The 17,824-nt window shown below is 47.2% G+C and overlaps 1 protein-coding gene and 1 non-coding gene across 2 annotated transcripts in view; one reads left to right on the forward strand and one right to left on the reverse strand.

Annotated features, from left to right (window-relative positions):
• Window positions 1-17,824, reverse strand: part of LOC148143647 (uncharacterized) — a 267,997-nt gene that overhangs the window by 111,069 nt on the left and 139,104 nt on the right. The gene's annotated exons all lie outside the window — the stretch shown is intronic.
• On the forward strand, window positions 4,065-4,154 carry trnap-ugg (transfer RNA proline (anticodon UGG)). Its single transcript is given in 2 exon segments — window positions 4,065-4,100; window positions 4,119-4,154. It is a non-coding gene; the product is annotated as a tRNA-Pro (tRNA).

Raw genomic sequence — 17,824 nt, forward strand, 5'->3', positions numbered from 1 at the left:
GGGAGGAGCAGGTGAAGCCCTTCCGGCACTGACAGCAGGTGAACGGCCTCTCTCCGGTGTGGACCCACTGGTGGGTCAGCAGTGCAGCTGACTGAGTGAACCCCCTCCCGTACGTGGGACACGTGAATGGCTTCTCTCACTTGTGCGTCTCCAGATGGCTGATCCGACTGAAGCCCTTCCAGCACACTGAGCAGGTCAATGGCCTCTCCCCGCTGTGAATACGTCTGTGGGTTTCCAGCAGGGATGGGGAAGGGAATCCTTTCCCTCAGTCCCCACATTTCCACAGTTTCCCCATTGGGGGAGCTTTCCTTGTGTTGATCTGGGTTTGAAATTATAATCAGAACGGGGACATAGTCTATCCCCACTGTGAGGGATGAGACTTTGATTCCCCCAAGCTGAGTAAATGGTGTGAAGCACTTTTCACAGTCAGCGCACTGAATCTCCCTCACTCGGTGTCTCAGTATTCTTCCTGCCACACCAGTGTCCAAAATCTCTCAAGCAAACAAAAGCAACCATGTCTTCTTGATTGGAATGGCTACTGATATTCAAGTCCCAATGAATCAAGTGGCTCTGACAGAAGTTGATGTATCATTTGTTTTCAGATTTCTTTCGGCACGTTTTCCTGCAAAAAAAAAATCACAAAATAAGTGATCATTGGCGGGACACTTAAACGAACATAACAGAGGTGGCAGTTCCCGTAGTTTGCCAGATGCCTGCTGATCAGATAATACCCAGCACACAGAAACCTGAAATCCCTCATGCAGCCAGATAGGCTGAGGTGAACGGCCTCTCTCCGGTGTGGACCCACTGGTGGGTCAGCAGTGCAGCTGACTGAGTGACCCCTCTCCCGTACATGGAGTTTTCCCGTAGAGGAAAACTTCATTCAAATCTAATCTAATCTAATCTTCAACTAAATGAATGTACATATATATATATATATATCAATATGCCAATCCTTTCAATGCGATTCAGTTCCATGAAAAACTACACTTTTAATTGTGAACATGAGGAAAAAAGCAATCATTTTCCAGCGTGCAAACTGCACACGTACCAAACTGAGGGAATACACAAGGAAAATACCTAAAAGAGAGATAGAAAGTATTTGAGCACCTTTGCAGAATCTGCTCCCTCTCTGGATTCACTCCAGTTGCTACAAGTAAACCTCCCTGGGGGTCAGGCAGCCCCGCATCGGGAAGCAGTGGGATGGTCAACTACGACCAGTTTACATGGAGAACACATCTCCACATTAAGCAGCCTCGAGGCAAACTTCACTTCCTTCCACTTAAAGTTCAAGACCCCTCAAAGCGAAATTCCCCAGGTAAGTTTGGAAGAATTTCTTTCAGGTGTTCACTAATCATTTCTATGAGCACTTTGTTAAAGTTTGAATATTGCGAGTTTTGATAATTAGTGATTCTGAGCGAAATCACAGTTCGAAAAACAGAATGTGGGAATTTAGACAGAGTTTATTTTTGCACAACAGGATATGACATGACAGCAGTGAAGATCTTTTGACGTCATTCTCAAACGTGCCTGCCACACGCCAGATGAAAAGCTGAATACTTCTCTGGAAAAACTGCCGAGCAATGCAGGAGAATGGCACAACGCGTGCGTATTGGGACCATAACCCAAAAGAAAAACCATTCTCCCCTATTCATTCAACGTCGTCTTTAGCAGCTTTCCCGTATAACGGCGCTCTGTTCTGCACCTTGCCTTCTCATCCGCTTCCCAAAAGATCAAGTCTCTAAACTTCATTTGTGCAAAAATGCCCCATTTATTTTCGCAGAAAGCACCGTCGTGAAACAAGGTTGGGCTGCCTGGAGAACGAATGGGGAAGAAACCAGGCAAGTGAAATGGTGTCGACCCAGCAGAGCGAAGCTGGGCCGCATGGCATCTATTCAGAGTAAAATCACAGTTCGACCAACAGAATGTGGGAACCTAGAAAAAGTTAATATTTAATCAGCCTCCATACGTCTGCGCAACACCATATAAGACGACAGCAGTGAAGATCTTTGACAAGAGTCTCGTCAGACGAAAGGCGAAAGGGACCTGTGGAAAACGGCACTGTGCGTAACAGCAGAGTGGCGTAGCGGGAGCGTGCTGGGTCCACGACCCAAAGGTCGATGGATCGAAACCATCCTCTGCTATTGTTCACTGTCTCCTTGAGCGACTTGCCTTTGCGATGGGACTCCGTTCGGCATCTTGCCTTTCAAAAGACTTCCTGACTGTCTGAATGCCCCGTATCATACCATTTAGTATGGCGAAACTCACACCGTTCAAGTGACCGGCTTTTGGAGGTCTGAGTAGTCTTCTCCTGTTCTTCGTTGGTTTCCTATGAACTGAACCGCAAAACCACTTCTCTGAGATGCCAATGAGCTGATAAAGTTGAAACGCATGCCTTGTGGTTTCGTGCCTTCCCTGCAGTAATTCGCCACGCCGGTTCCGACGTGAATGACAAGCAGATGTTCTGGAAACTCTTTGCTGCTTGCAATTCTTGGAGCAAAGTGGAATGTATTTCACACTGAGCAAGTTTCAGCTGGCTCAGAGTCTCCAGTGTACATTGCTCTCTTTCCCGCCAGCTCAGAGAGAGAACAATAGGAGGGACAAAGGAGTGAATAACGATCCGTGTGGGAGGGTGAATAACTGTTAATGGAGAGCGTTCGTGGCGAACAATAAGTAGTGTGTCGTAGCAGACTATGTGATAACAAGGGGCTCGTATGTGTGTGGTAGGGGTCAAGGATATGGGGGATTTCAGGCCCTAAGGTCGTGCAACTCGATCTTGAAGACCGGAGGGCTGTAGGGTTTTGAAGTGGAATATGAGGCGTTGTTCTTCCATCTGGAGCTGAGCTTTGCTGGAACACTGCTGCAAGCCTGAGACAGAGATTTTGGCCAGGGATCAGGGTGGCGTGTTAAAGTGGCAGGAAAGCAGAAGCTCAGGTCCGTGTTTTGCGGGCAGAACCGAGGTGTTCTGCGAAGCAGTCATCCAGATTATACTTCATGCTCGGTTGGGGACACGACACTATGAGCGGCGAATGCAGGAGACGAGGTTGCGGCAAATGTGCAGGTGAAGTGCTGCTTCACCTGGAAGATATGTTCGAGCCTGGAAGGATATTCAGGAGGGAGCAGGTAAATTGTGCTTCTGAGTGAAATCACGGTTCGTAAAAACAGAATGTGGCAATTTAGACAGAGTTAATATTTGCTTGTGGGCGATATGTCTGCCGGTGCGTGATGGGAGCATAACCCTGAAGGGAAACCATCTTTCCTATTCACTCAATGTTGTCTTTAGCAGCTTGTTGTGCACCTCGCCTTCTCATCTGCTTTCCAAAAATCTTCGACGTAAATATTTCACACTGCCCAAAATGCACAGTTGAGATGACACACTCGTGGAGGTCTGCGGGGTCTTCTCCTGTTCTCTGTACCCTATGTTGAGGAGGGTAATGCTTGTTACTGGTCACTCCGGTGTCAGAGAAAAGTTTAGAAAGAAAACGGTTTAATTTTCTGCCAGTAGAGAGGGCCCTGTTCCTGGGGACGGGCAAACGGCAGCTGAGAGACAGAATGAGAAGCAGCTGTTCATAGAGTCATAGAGATGTACAGCATGGAAACAGACCCTTCGGTCCAACCCGGCCATGCCGACCAGATATCCCACCCCAATCTAGTTCCACCTGGCAGCACCCGGCCCATATACCTCCAAATCCTTCCTATTCATATATCCATCCAAACGCCACTTAAATGTTGCAATTGTACCAGCCTCCGCCACTTTCTCTGGCAGCTCATTCCATGCACGCACTACCCTCTGCGTGAAAATGTTGCCGCTTAGGTCTCTTTTATATCTTTCCCCTCTCACCCTCTAGTTCTTGACTCCCCGACCCCAGGGAAAAGACTTTGCCTATTTATCCTATCCATGCCCCTCATAATTTTGTAAACCTCCATAAAGTCACCCTTCAGCCTCCGACGTTGCAGAGAAAACAGCCCCAGCCTGTTCAATGTCAACTATACTTCACTCTGAGCAAGACTCAGCTGGTTCAAGAGGTAGAGCGGGGGGTGGGGTTGAAGCGCGCTTGTTGTCTGGCTCGTTGGTCTAGGGGTATGATTCTCGCTTTGGGTCTTCGTCGACGTAGGTTTGCGAGAGGTCCCGGGTTCAAATCCCGGACGAGCCCGCGTTTTATGCCTTGTGCAAAAGTGCCTCTTCCATTTTCTCAAAAAGTACGTTCGTTCAACGAGGTTGGGCTCCCTGGAGAACCAATGGGACAGAAAGCAGCGAAGTGTAATGATTGGAGATAGCGTTGAATAGGTTGACGTGAGTGTTGCGGTGTTTGAGGGATGTCAGCGATGAGGGTGGATTGGAAATTTGGGACAGCTCTCTTCGGAGATCCGAAGTTTGAAATCTGGCCCCATTGAAGCTTTCCAAGTTACGCGAAGTCGAGACAGAGAAAGTAATGTAGTCAAAATGCTTCCACGCCTGAAAGGATCGGCAACGATTCGGCGGAGATTTAAAGTCATGAGGAAAAGAACCAAAAGTGACATTAGGGAGAACGCTTTCGTACAGGGAGTGATTGGGGTCAGTAAATCCCTAACTGACACTGACATAGAGGCAGATTCATGAGACGCAAACGGGAATTCGGTGGTCATGTTTAAAGTAACAATGTGCAGAATTACATGGAGAAGGCAAGAGAATAATACGAATAGAGACCCACGTTCACTTACTGTGTCGACCCAGCAGAGCGAAGGTGGGCCGCATGGCGTCTATTCAGAGTGAAATCACAGTTCGACCAACAGAATGTGGGAAGTTAGAAAAAGTTTATATTTACACAGCCTCCATACGTCTGCGCAACACCATATAAGACGACAGCAGTGGAGATCTTTGACAACAGTCTCGTCAGACGAAAGGCTGAAGGGACCTGTGGAAAACGGCGCTGTGCGTACAAGCGGAGTGGCGCCGCGGGAGCGTGCTGGCCCATAACCCAGAGGTCGATGGATCGAAACCATCCTCTGCTATTGTTCAGTGTCTCCTTGAGCGACTTGCCTTTGCGATGGGACTCTGTTCGGCATCTTGCCTTTCAAAAGACTTCCTGACTGAATGCCCCGTATCATACCAAATAGTATGGCGAAACTCACACCGTTCAAGTGACCGGCTTTTGGAGGTCTGAGTAGTCTTCTCCTGTTCTTCGTTGGTTTCCTATGAACTGAACCGCAAACCCACTTCTCTGAGATGCCAATGAGCTGATAAAGTTGAAACGCATGCCTTGTGGTTTCGTGCCTTCCCTGCAGTAATTTGCCACGCCGGTTCCGACGTGAATGACAAGCAGATGTTCTGGAAACTCTTTGCTGCTGGCAATTCTTGGAGCAAAGTGGAATGTATTTCACACTGAGCAAGTTTCAGCTGGCTCAGAGTCTCCAGTGTACATTGCTCTCTTTCCCGCCAGCTCAGAGAGAGAACAATAGGAGGGACAAAGGAGTGAATAACGATCCGTGTGGGAGGGTGAATAACTGTTAATGGAGAGCGTTCGTGGCGAACAATAAGTAGTGTGTCGTAGCAGACTATGTGATAACAAGGGGTTCGTATGTGTGTGGTAGGGGTCAAGGACATGGGGGATTTCAGGCCCTAAAGTCGTGCAACTCGATCTTGAAGACCGGAGGGCTGTAGGGTTTTGAAGTGGAATATGAGGCGTTGTTCTTCCATCTGGAGCTGAGCTTTGCTGGAGCACTGCTGCAAGCCTGAGACAGAGATTTTGGCCAGGGAACAGGGTGGCGTGTTAAAGTGGCAGGAAAGCAGAAGCTCAGGTCCGTGTTTTGCGGGCAGAACCGAGGTGTTCTGTGAAGCAGTCATCCAGATTATACTTCATGCTCGGTTGGGGACACGACACTGTGAGCAGCGAATGCAGGAGACGAGGTTGCGGCAAATGTGCAGGTGAAGTGCTGCTTCACCTGGAAGATATATTCGAGCCTGGAAGGATATTCAGGAGGGAGCAGGTAAATTGTGCTTCTGGGTGAAATCACGGTTCGTAAAAACAGAATGTGGCAATTTAGACAGAGTTAATATTTGCTTGGGGCGATATGTCTGCCGGTGCGTGATGGGAGCATAAACCAGAAGGGAAACCATCTTTCCTATTCACTCAATGTTGTCTTTAGCAGCTTGTTGTGCACCTCGCCTTCTCATCTGCTTCCCAAAAAACTTCGACGTAAATATTTCACATTGATATACTGGCCCAATGTGCACAGTTGAGATGACACACTCGTGGAGGTCTGCGGGGTATTCTCCTGTTCTCTGTCCCCTATGTTGAGGAGGGCAATGCTTGTCACTGGTCACTCTGGTGTCAGCTGATAAAGCTGAAACGCATGCCTTGTGGTTTCCTACCTTCCCTGCTGTAATTCGCCACGCCGGTTCGTACGTGAATGACAACATGATCAGCATGTCAGTAACTGTGTCACCATTCAGACACAGTCCCTTAGTATTCGGACAGATATCACTGATTGTGAATCACCTCAGAGAGAGACAAGTGGCAGAGAGTCGCCGTGGACACGATGGGCTGGACCGCCTCTGTCGGCGGGAGAACGATGGTACGTGTTTCTGCCGTCCCACTGCCTGTCTATGGGACAGAGAGGCTGAGGGAGCGACAATGGTTCATTTAACCGTCCCTTCCGTGTTGGACTGCCTGCAGTCCCGCAGCTCAGGGCCGTGGGGATGACTCTCAGTGAGTGAAGGTTTCACTCGGATTCTCTTCATCTGGGACACTTGGGCTCAGATGTTAACTGCTGCGCGGTCGCAGCGATGAAAGCGATGCCCACTTTGCGAAAGATTTTCTGTAAGATTGCTGCGTGAAGACGAATTTTGAACACCAAGCAGACTGCACAACAATGTACTCATATGAATCTATTTGAGGGAAGAGTCCTCGGTGTCCATTTCTCTCTGCCCCGCCAGCACAGCATCTTTCTATCTCTCCGATAACAGACGTTTGGAGGAAATTCACAATCAAAGTTACTCACTTCCCACTCATTAGATTACTTACAGTGTGGAAACAGGCCCTTCGGCCCAACAAGTCCACACTGACCCGCCGAAGCCCAACTCACCCATACCCCTACATTTACCCCTTACCTAACACTACGGGGAATTTAGCATGGCCAATTCACCTGACCTGCACATCTTTGGACTGTGGGAAGAAACCGGAGCACCCGGAGGAAACCCACGCAGACACGGGGAGAACCTGCAAACTCCACACAGTCAGTCGCCTGAGGCGGGAATTTAACCCAGGTCTCTAGCGCTGTGAGGCAGCAGTGCTAACCACTGTGCCACCGTGCCGCCCACAAAGTGTAAGTGATACCTCTCACCCCAAGGGATTGGAAGTTAAAAAGCAGAAGAGCGAATTGACTCTTCCCTCCCTCCAGAAAAGCGGACAAGTAGAAACAAATTGGTTTAATTATCCGCCAGTGGAGATAGAACAGTTCCTGGGGATGAGACAAACATCAGCGCCCCGGGGACAGCATGACAAGCAGATGTTCTGGAAACACTTTGCTGCTTGCAATTCTTGGAGCAATGTGGAGTGTATTTCACACCGAGCAAGTTTCAGCTGGCTCAGAGTCTCTAGTGTACATTGTTCTCTGAGTTTATATTTGCACATCGGCGACATGTCTGCACAACAGCACATGACACTACAGCAGTGAAGATCTTTTGACGTCATTCTCGAACATGCAAGTCGCACGCCAGATGGAAAGCTGAATACTTCTCTGGAAAAGCTACCGTGCAATGCAGGAGAATGGCACAACGGGTGCATGCTGGGATCATAACCCAGAAGCGAAACCATTTTCTCCGACTCACTTAATGTCTTTAGTAGCTTTCCCGTATAACGGCGCTCTGTTCTTTTCCTTGCCATGTCATTTGTTTCCCAAAACTTCGGGTATCTGAGCTCAATATATCACATCGATCCACAAGTCAAATTTACACAGTTGCGCTGGCACCCTTGTGGAGCTCTGAGTTGTCTTGTCCTGTTCTCTGTCGGTGTGTCCTGATCTCGTGTGAAACCTCTGCTCTCAGATGGCAATGAACCGGTGAAGTTGAAACACATGACTTGCTGTTTTAGTCCATTGCCCGCAGTAAAGAAACCAACGGTGTAACAAAAGACTTCCTGCAGGATTGTTGTGTTAAGACAAATTCTGAACACCAAGCAGGCTGCACAAAAATGTACCCATATCAATTTCCCTGAGGGAAGAGTCTCCGGAGTCCATTTCTCTCTGTCCCGACAGCACAGCATCTTTCTATCTCTCCGTTAACAGGACCTTTGGAACAAGTTCAAAGTTGCCCATTTCCTACGCATGACTGTAACTGACTTCTCCTGCCTCACGTAATAGTGTGAGAGAGCAGAAGAGTGAATGGGCTCTGCCTTCCACCAGCACAGCTTGCAAGTAGAAACGAAATGGTTCAATTATCCACCAGTGGAGAGAGCCCGGTCCCTGGGGACGGGACAAACAGCAGCGTCCTGGGAGCAGGGAGACAGATTGAGAAGCAGATGTTCTTGAAACGCTTCCCTACTTGCAATTCTGGGAGCAATGCACAATGTATTTCGTACTGAGCAAGTCTCAGCTGCTTCCGGAGGTGGCTGCACCCATGGCTGGTGGCTCGTTAGTCTGGGATATGATTCTAGCTTTGGGTCTTCGAGCATATGCAGCCGTGTGAGAATTCCCGGGTTCCAATCCCAGGCGAACCATCATTCCTTAAATTGACCTGAGCAAAAATACCTGATGAATTTTCTCAAAAAGCCGCTTAATTAAATAAGATCGGACTGCCTGAATTAGGGACGGCGCAGAGCTGCCATTGCAGTGAACACGGCGAAGGGAAACACTTGTTCAAAGTGAAAACAAGTATTGCAGATTTTTCGCCCGCGCAATCCGAGTCTGAATGAATCCTCTACCTGTATTACGCTCAATTCTGAGGGTGACACTTCAGGAAGCGGGGAAGTGAAGTGATTGCAGACAGCGCTGAACAGGTACCGTCCTGAGGAATGTCAGCAATGAAGGGAGATTGGAAAGTTTGGGGCAGCTCTCTTTGGAGAACAGAGGGCTGAAAGCTGGTCTGATTGAAGTTTCCACGTCATGAGGGTTTTAGACAGAGGAAATAATGCCGTGAAAATGCTCCCAGGCCTGAAAGGATCGAGAACGATTTGGCAGAGATTTAAAATCATCAGGAAAATAAGTAAAACTTACATTAGGAAGACCGTTTTCGCACAGGGAGTGGGGTCAGTAAGTCGCTGTCTGACAGTGACAAAGAGGCAGATTCAATGGACACAAAAGGGAATTCGGTGGGCACGTTCAATGTAACAATGTGCAGATTTACAGGGAGAAGGCGACAGAATGAGACAATCATTTACATATTGTGTTGAGCCAGCAGAGCTAAGGTGGGCTGCGTAGCCTCAGTCTGCGCTGTCACACATTTCGTGATTCTGAGTGAAATCGGAGTTGGACCAACAGAACGTAGGAAATTTGACAACGGGTATCTTCTGCCAACCAGGATACTCCATCACAGCAATGAAGGTGTTTTGACATCATTCTCGAAGGTACATGCCACAATGCAGATTCAAAACCGAGTATTCCTTTGAATCAGGGAGTAATTTGTTTACAGTTATTCAGTTGAGTTGAGCGGAGTTGCGCATTGGGAGCCACTCCAGTTGATAGGTCGAAGCCGTTTTCTCCTGTGTGATAGTCCCACCAGCACTCCAATTTGCTGTGCTTCCAGTCAGTAGATGCAGATTACTATCCCGTACTGATACACTGGCCACGATGACCCAGCTGTGGTGACAAGCTTGTGAAGGTCTGAGTGCTCTTCTCCTGTTCTCTGTCGGCCTGTTATGATCCGAATCATCAAACGTCTCTTCTCCGAGATAGGAATAAACTGGTGAAGGCGAAACACATCAGTTGCGGTGTGTCCCATGTGCAGGAGGCCCTGCAGTAATTCCCCACGCGGTTTCACACAGCAGCATCCTCTCGGTGAATTACACTTGGGAAAAAAAAAGGTTGAACCAAATCAGTGTCCGCCACTGGATTTTACTGACACCGTTTATAAAATTCAGGCTCACCGTTAATTTGGAGAGGGGCCGTCAGACTGTAGTTTCCGCTCCTCCTGTTGAATAAAGATAATTTTAACTGTGTCCAGTGAGAGGCCGTTGGTGGGAAACATTTCTATCTGAACTCGCTGTCACTCTGCTATAACAGGATGAGCTGGGACCTCCTGATAGATTGAAACACAAAGCTGGGAATCTCTAGATTATGTTGTGGAAGTCTCGGTATAACTAAACAAAGCGGCTGTGTGTTTAAATCGCGTGATCAACAGTTTGTGTTTTACTTCTCACATTGCGGGGAGCTGAGCATTTACCCAAACAATGGGCACACCACCGCCCTGACACACTGTTCACAAATCAAACTGATAGCAAAGCTTCACGTGTGTGATCGAAAGTTTCCGGAAAGAAGTAAATGCACTCCTTCCTTGGTTTGAAACACTGAGCCTGACGTGTTTTGAAAACGTGAGTCAGACGCGCTACCATTGCGCCACAAGCTCGCAGAGAGTTGCGGGTCTCTATTCATGATTAAAGGAAGTGATCGCACTGCAATGATTTTACGTTATGTGTAACAACGGACATCAACAGTTCATGTCTGGTCTGTCTCTCCCCCCTCTCCCTCTGTCTCTCGAAACAATTTCCAACTCTCTCTCAATAAAAAGCTGAAAGAACTGTGGATGCTGTATATCAGAAACAATAAAAAGAACTGATGGTGATTGGGAAATTGTCGGTTTATATGCAGGAGATATTGTGGGAGGAAGGCGGACGCAGGAAATGATAGACCAGGACAGAGCCCAAAGCGAGGGAAGAACTGTTGGACAGGAAAGGGAGTTGATAACGATCTGCGTGGGAGGGTGAATGAAGACTGTTCGTGGCTAAGAATAGGTAGCGTGTAATGACAGACTATGTGATAACAAGGCTTGGTGTGTGTGGAAGGGACGAGGACACTATGGATTTCAGGCCCTAGAATTATTGAATTCGATATTGGGACCAGAGGGATGTATGCTCCCCAAGTGTAATATTCGGTGCTCTTCGTTCTGCTGGTGCTGAGCTTCGCTGGGACACTACAGCAAACCTGAGACAGAGATGTTGGCCAGCGAACAGGGTGGGGTGTGGAATTGGCAGGCAACTGGAAGCTCATGGTCTTTTTTGCGGACAGAACGTAGATGTTCTGTGAAGCAGTCACCCAATGTAGACGAGACCACATTGTGAGCAGCAAATGCAGTAGACTGGGTTGTGGGTAGTGCGGGTAAAGTGCCGCTTCACCTGGAAGGTAAGTTTGGGCCCTTGGATAGTGAGGAGGGAATAGGTAAATGGGCTGGTGTCACACATTCGGTAGTTGCAGGGGAAAGTGCCGTTGGACTATTGGGGTGGGAATGGGGGTAGGGTTGATGGGAATGAAGGAAGAGTGGAACCAAGGTATAACTCCTGCCCATTTACCTATCTGCCAAATAGAAGAATTTGTTAAGTGTGTACAAGGAAATTTTCTAATTCACAATGTGGATGTACCTACTGGAGAGGGTGTAAAACATAAGGGCCAACAACCCCAATCCTATTAACATTAAAATAGTGATTGAAAATAATATATCAGATCTAAAGGTTGTAGTTCCAAATTGGAGGAAGATTCAGGTATTCGGCAAGATCTTTCAAAAGCTGATTGGGGGCAGATGTTCGCAGGTTGCTGGAAAATGGGAAGCCTTCAGATATGAGATAACAAGAGTCCAGACACAGAATATTCCAGTTAGGGTGAAAAGAAAGGCTAGTAGGTGTAGGGAATGCTGGATGACTGGAGAAAATGAGATTTTGGTAAAGAAAAACAAGGAAGCATATGTCAGGTATAGACAGAGAGATCAAGTGAATCCTAAGAGTGTAAAGGCAGTACGAGCATACTTAAGAGAGAAATCATGAGGGCATAAAGGGGGCATGAGATAGGTTTGGCAAATAGAGTTAAGGAGAATCCAAACTGTTTTTAAAAAGACATTAAGGACAAAAGGTAAAAAGGGAGAGAATAGGGCCCCTCAAAGATCAGCAAGGCGGCTTATGTGTGGAGCTGCAGTAGATGGAGGAGATGCTGAACGAATATTTTGCATCAGTGTTTACCGTGGAGAAGGGCATGGAAGATATAGACTGTGGGGAAATAGATGGTGACGTGTTGGAAAATGTCCACATTACAGAGGAGGATGTCTTGAAATGCATAAAAGTGGATACATCCCAGGACCTGATCAAGTGTACCCTAGAACTCTGTGGGAAGCTAGGGAAACCATTGCTGGACATCCTGCTGAGATATTTGTATCATCGATAGTCACAGGTGAGGTGCCGGAGGACTGGAGGGTGGCTAATGTGGTGCCACTATTTAAGAAAGTGGTAAGGAAAAGCCAGGGAATGCAAGACCAGTAAGCCTAACATCCGTGGGTGACAAGTTGTTGGAGAGAATCCTGGGAGATAGGATTTACATGCATTTGGAAAAGCAAGAATTGATTAGCGATAGTCAGCATGGCTTTGTCCGTGGGAAATCATGTCTCACAAACTTGATTGAGTTGATTGAAGAAGGAGTTTGATTCAGATAAATGCGAGGTGCTGCATTTTGGGAAAGCAAATCTTAGCAGAACTTATACACTTAATGGTTCGGTCATAGAGAGTGTTACTGAACAAAGAGACCTTAGAGTGCAGGTTCCGAGCTCCTTGAAAGTGGAGTCAAAGGTATATAGGATAGTGAAGAAGGTGTTTGGTATGCTTTCCTTTATTGGTCAGAGTATTGAGTACAGGAGTTGGGAGGTCATGCTGCAGCTGTACAGGACATTGGTTAGGCCACTGTTGGAATATTGCGTGCAATTCTGGTCTCCTTCCTATCGGAAAGATGGTGTGAAACGTGAAAGGATTCAGAAAAGATTTACAAGGATCTTGCTGGGGTTGGAGGATTTGAGCTATGGGGAGAGGCTGAACAGGCTAGGGTTGTTTTCCCTGGAGCGTCGGAGGCTGAGGGGTGACCTTATAAAGGTTTACATAATTATGAGGGGCATGGATAGGATAAATAGACAAAGTCTTTTCCCTGGGGTGGTGGAGTCCAGGACTAGAGGGCATAGGTTTAGGATGAGAGAGGAAAGATATAAAAGGGATCTAAGGGGCAACTTTTTCACGCAGAGGGTGGTACATGTATGGAATGAGCTGCCATAGGAAGTGGTGGAGGTTGGTACAATTGCAACATTTAAGAAGCATTTGGATGGGCATATGAATAGGAAGGATTTGGAGGAATATGTGCTGGGTGCTGGCAGGTGGGGCTAGATTGGGTTGGGATATCAGGTCGGCATAGACGGGTTGGACCGAAGGGTCTGTTTCCCTGCTCTACATCTCTATGACTAAGTAAGAAAGTGGATTGATGAAGGCAGAGCGGTGGACGTGATCTATATTAACTTCAGGAAGGCATTCAACAAGGTTCCTCATGGGAGACGTATGATCTCATGGAATACAGGGAGAACTAGCCACGTGGATACAGAACTGGCTCGAAGGCAGAAGACAGAGGGTGGTGATGGAGGGTTGCTTTTCAAACTGGAGGCCTGTGACCAGTTGTGTGTAATAAGGATCGGTGCTGGGTCCACTACCTTTTGTCATTTATACAAATGATTTGGATCTAAACATTGGAGGTATAGTTACCGAGTTTGTAGATGACAAAATTGGAGGTGTAGTGAATGCAAAGAAGATTACCTCAGATTACAACGGGATTTTGATCAGATGAGCCAATGAGCTGAGTGGCAGATTGAGGTTAATTTAGATAAATGTGGGGTGCTGCATTTTGGAAAAGCAAATCAGAATAGGTCTTTTACACTTAATGGTAAGGTCCTCGGGAGTGTTGCTGAACAAAGAGACCTTGGAGTGCAGGTTGATAGCTCCTTAAAAGTAGAATCGCATACAGATAGGATGGTGAAGTAGGCGTTTGTTATGCTTTGCTTTATTGTTCAGAGTATCGAGTAAAGTCATTGAGAGCTCATGTTACCACTGTACAGAACATTGGTCTGGCCACTTTTGGGATATTGCATGTAATTTTGGTCTGCTTCCTATCGGAAAGATGGTGTGAAACTGGAAAGAGTTCAGAAAAGACTTACAACGATGTTGCCAGAGTTGGAGGATTTGATCTAAATGGCCTACTCCTCCTGTTATTATGAATCTGTAACCCTGAATTTCCCATGGTAGAAGCGTTCCCATGGCACAGAGGAGGTTTTCTAACATAAACTTAAAGCCATTGCTTTGCTTGAACTCAAACTGCTTGACTTGGAGGAGAGTGGGAGTTTGCAAAGTGTCCTCCCCTCCACACGTGCCTCAACTGCAGGGCAGCTGTCCGGCACGCCCTCCATTGTTGACGTCATCCCTGTTAGTTTCAGAGTGAAATTCTCTCCCTCTGGGCAACATCTGGGAGCAAAGCAATGTCTCCCGCTTTCCATTCCCCATCCTCCAGGAGTGAGACAGGGAGTGGGAGGGGGAGATGGGGGTGGATGAAACACTGTTCACTTGTAGCAACTGGAGTGAATCCAGGGAGGGAGCAGAGTGTCCAAAGGTGCTCAGCTACTTTTTTTTCTCTTAAGGGTACTTTCCTTGTGTATTCCCTCAGTTTGGCACGTTTACAGTTTGCTCCCTAGAAAAGGATTGCTTCTTTCTTCATGTTCACAATTAAAAGGCTAGTTTCTCAGGGAACTGAGCAGCATTTAAGGGATTGGCACATTGATATAAAATGTAGGCGTATGTTGCTGCATTTGGTGTACATATGATATTGTTGGCTGTTGTGAAAGTTTCTTTGCAATTATTATTCACCTTCTCGTGTAGTAATGGGGTCACGTCCTTTTTTTGTCATTTTTTTTTATCTAATCCGACAGCAGGAAGTAATTCAGTAACTTTACTGGCTTTCTTTTCTCAAGCAGCCTTGACATTTCATTTTCATATCCTTGATTCAGCTCCATTTCCAACACCTTTTCAGGCAGTTTATCCCACGTTATTGTCGCCTAAATGAAGTTTTCCTCCAAACACACTTAAGGCTATCTGGTTGCATAAGTGTTTTCAGGTTTCTGTGTGCTGGGTAATATGTGATCAGCAGGCATCTGGCAATCTACAGAAATCGCCACCTTTTTTATGTTCATTTAACGTACTGACCGTGATCACTTATTTTGTGATTTTTTTTGCAGGAAGATCTGCAGAAAGAAATCTGAAAGCAAATGATCAATCAACTTCTGACAGAGCCACTTGATTCATTGGGACTTGAATATCAGCAGCCATTCCAATCAAGAAGAAATGTTTCCTTTTGGTTGCTTCAAAGAATTTGGACACTGGTGCCGCAGGAAGAATACTGAGACACCGAGTGAGGGAGATTCAGTGCGCTGACTGTGAAAAGTGCTCCAAACCAGTTACTCAGCTTGGGGGAATCAAAATCACATCCCTCACGGTGGGACAGACTATGTCCCCGTTCTGTTTGTAATTTCAAACCCAGAGCAACACAAGGAAAGTTCCCCCAATGGGGAAACCGTGGAAATGTGGGGACTGTGGGAATGGATTCCCCTCCCCATCCCTGCTGGAAACCCACAGATGCATTCACACCGGGGAGAGGCCATTCACCTGCTCAGTGTGCAGGAAGGGCTTCAGTCGGATCAGCCAACTGCAGACGCACGAGTAGGTCCACAAGGGAGAGAAGCCATTCACAGTCCCCATGTGCGGGAGGGGTTTTACTCAGTCAGTTGCACTGCTGACCCACCAGCGGCTCCACACCGGAGAGAGGCCATTCACCTGCTGTATGTGCCGGAAGGGCTTCACCTGCTCCTCCCACCTGCGGAGGCACCAGTGAGGTCACGTGCCATCGCAGGGGGATTGAAGGAGCGATGGCCGAGTGACCCTATTAAGCCAGCTCTTGGGAATCCCAGGTTTGAATCCTGCCGCGGCAGATGGCAGAATTGGAATTCCGTCAGTAATCTGGACTTCATAATCTAAGGATGAAACCATTTCCTGGGTAAAACCCCCCCATCTGATTCACTCATGTCCTTTTTCGGGAAGGAGACTGCTGTTGTGGGAAAGGGTTCACTCAGTCGTCCCAGCTGCATGCTTTACCCGGCTGTACCAGGGATCCAGTTACAAAGGGACAACTGAGCTGATCAATAGTAAAGAAAATGGGGCGGGAGGAGTGGGGTGAGTGTATGCACTTTGAGCTTGAGCTTTTTTTTAAAGCTACTTTTTCTACATCGTTTTGCTGGGGAGATCTGAAGCTGTAACAATATTGGGTCGCAGTAGAGGTTACCTGAACTTACCACCAGGCTTAGACACTCATTGAAAGCTGCGAGATCCAACAGGTTTTTGATTTAAAGCTACTCATTTCTTTCAGTCTCCAGCACTAAGTTTTCAGTGTCGTATCTCAGAAGGAGCAGTGAATGAGTAGCTAGTATTGGAAGAAATTGTATGTTTTTCAGGACTGCAGGTTAATTGTTTCATTGGCATTGCAAAGTTTACTGGCAACAGTGGAGGGTGTGGGCTGTATTCACTGGAAACAAAGTTTAAAAATCTCACTAACACCAGGATATAGTCCAACAAGTCTATTTGGAAGAATTAGGTTTTGGAGCGCTACTCCTTCATCAGGTAGCTGTGGAGTAGGATCATAAGACACAGAATATATAGCAAAAACCTTTCGTGTCATGTAACATAAATGATATATTGAAGAAACCGAGATTGCTGTTAAATCTTTCATCTTTTAAAATGGGTTGCAGATTTCAGTTCATTAATTTGAACATTCCAGAACCTCTTTTAAGTCAGATTCTCCAGGTAACTTAATGTTTTATATAAGGAACCTCACGTCAAACAACGCATAAAAGCTGAGGTTCGAGACTGTCTGTATCCCAATCTTGAGTCAGACTGGCTCTATTTCCAAATATATAATTGTGCAAATGCAAATTCACCCCAAATGTGTGAGTGCATTCATGAGAGAGAGCGTGCTGGGTAAAGTGTGTGTGTGTGTGAGAGAGAGAGAGAGAGAGAAAGAGAGTGTGTGACATGGACCCAAGGTCGCGGTTGAAGCCATCCTCCTGGTTTCCGAACTTGGCTATCAGCCTTTGCTGGCCCACTAAAAATGATTAAGCAGTTACACAACACACATTGGAGAGGGCAGGGTTGGACTTGTCTTTCGATTTGCAGAAGGTGGGAGGTTCTGGGTGCTGGAAGCTAGGGAAACACAGGCTGGAGGACCTTCGGCTCAGAGAGATGGAGCTGGAAGCCAGGCTGCAGACACTTTGGGGGAATCATAGAACCCCAACACTGTGGAAACAGGCCATTTGGCCCAACATGTTCACACTGACCCTCTGAAGAGCATCCCACCCAGACCTACCCAATAACCCCCACAGTTAATCCCTGAATTTATAATGCCCAATCCACTCTAACCTTCACATCTTTGAACCATGGGAGGAAACCGGAGCACCTTGAAGAAACCCAAGCAGACACGGGAGGGGTGGTTGGGGGGGGGGGGGGGGGGGGGGGAGTGGGGGAGATAGGGAAATGCAAACTCCACACAGTCACCCTGAGGGTGGGATCGAACCCAGGTCCCTGGCGCTCCGAGGAATCCCCTCTCCAGCTCTCAGCAATCAATTGGCTTCTTCCCAATCCTGGTGACACTCCAGTCAGTTTGAGGAATTGAATTTGCTTCCACAGAGTTTCTATGATGCAGTGGGCATTGTGTCTCAGCAGCTTCAACGATCCACTGACGGGCTCGTCTACAGAAAAAAACACTAGTTCACATTTCGCTAAAGAGTTCAAGTTCTCTCCAC

Source organism: Chiloscyllium plagiosum, unplaced genomic scaffold, assembly GCF_037043375.1.
Source record: "Chiloscyllium plagiosum isolate Xiang-an unplaced genomic scaffold, Cpla_swu_hap1 HiC_scaffold_27, whole genome shotgun sequence".
Taxonomy (NCBI): Eukaryota; Metazoa; Chordata; class Chondrichthyes; order Orectolobiformes; family Hemiscylliidae; genus Chiloscyllium; species Chiloscyllium plagiosum.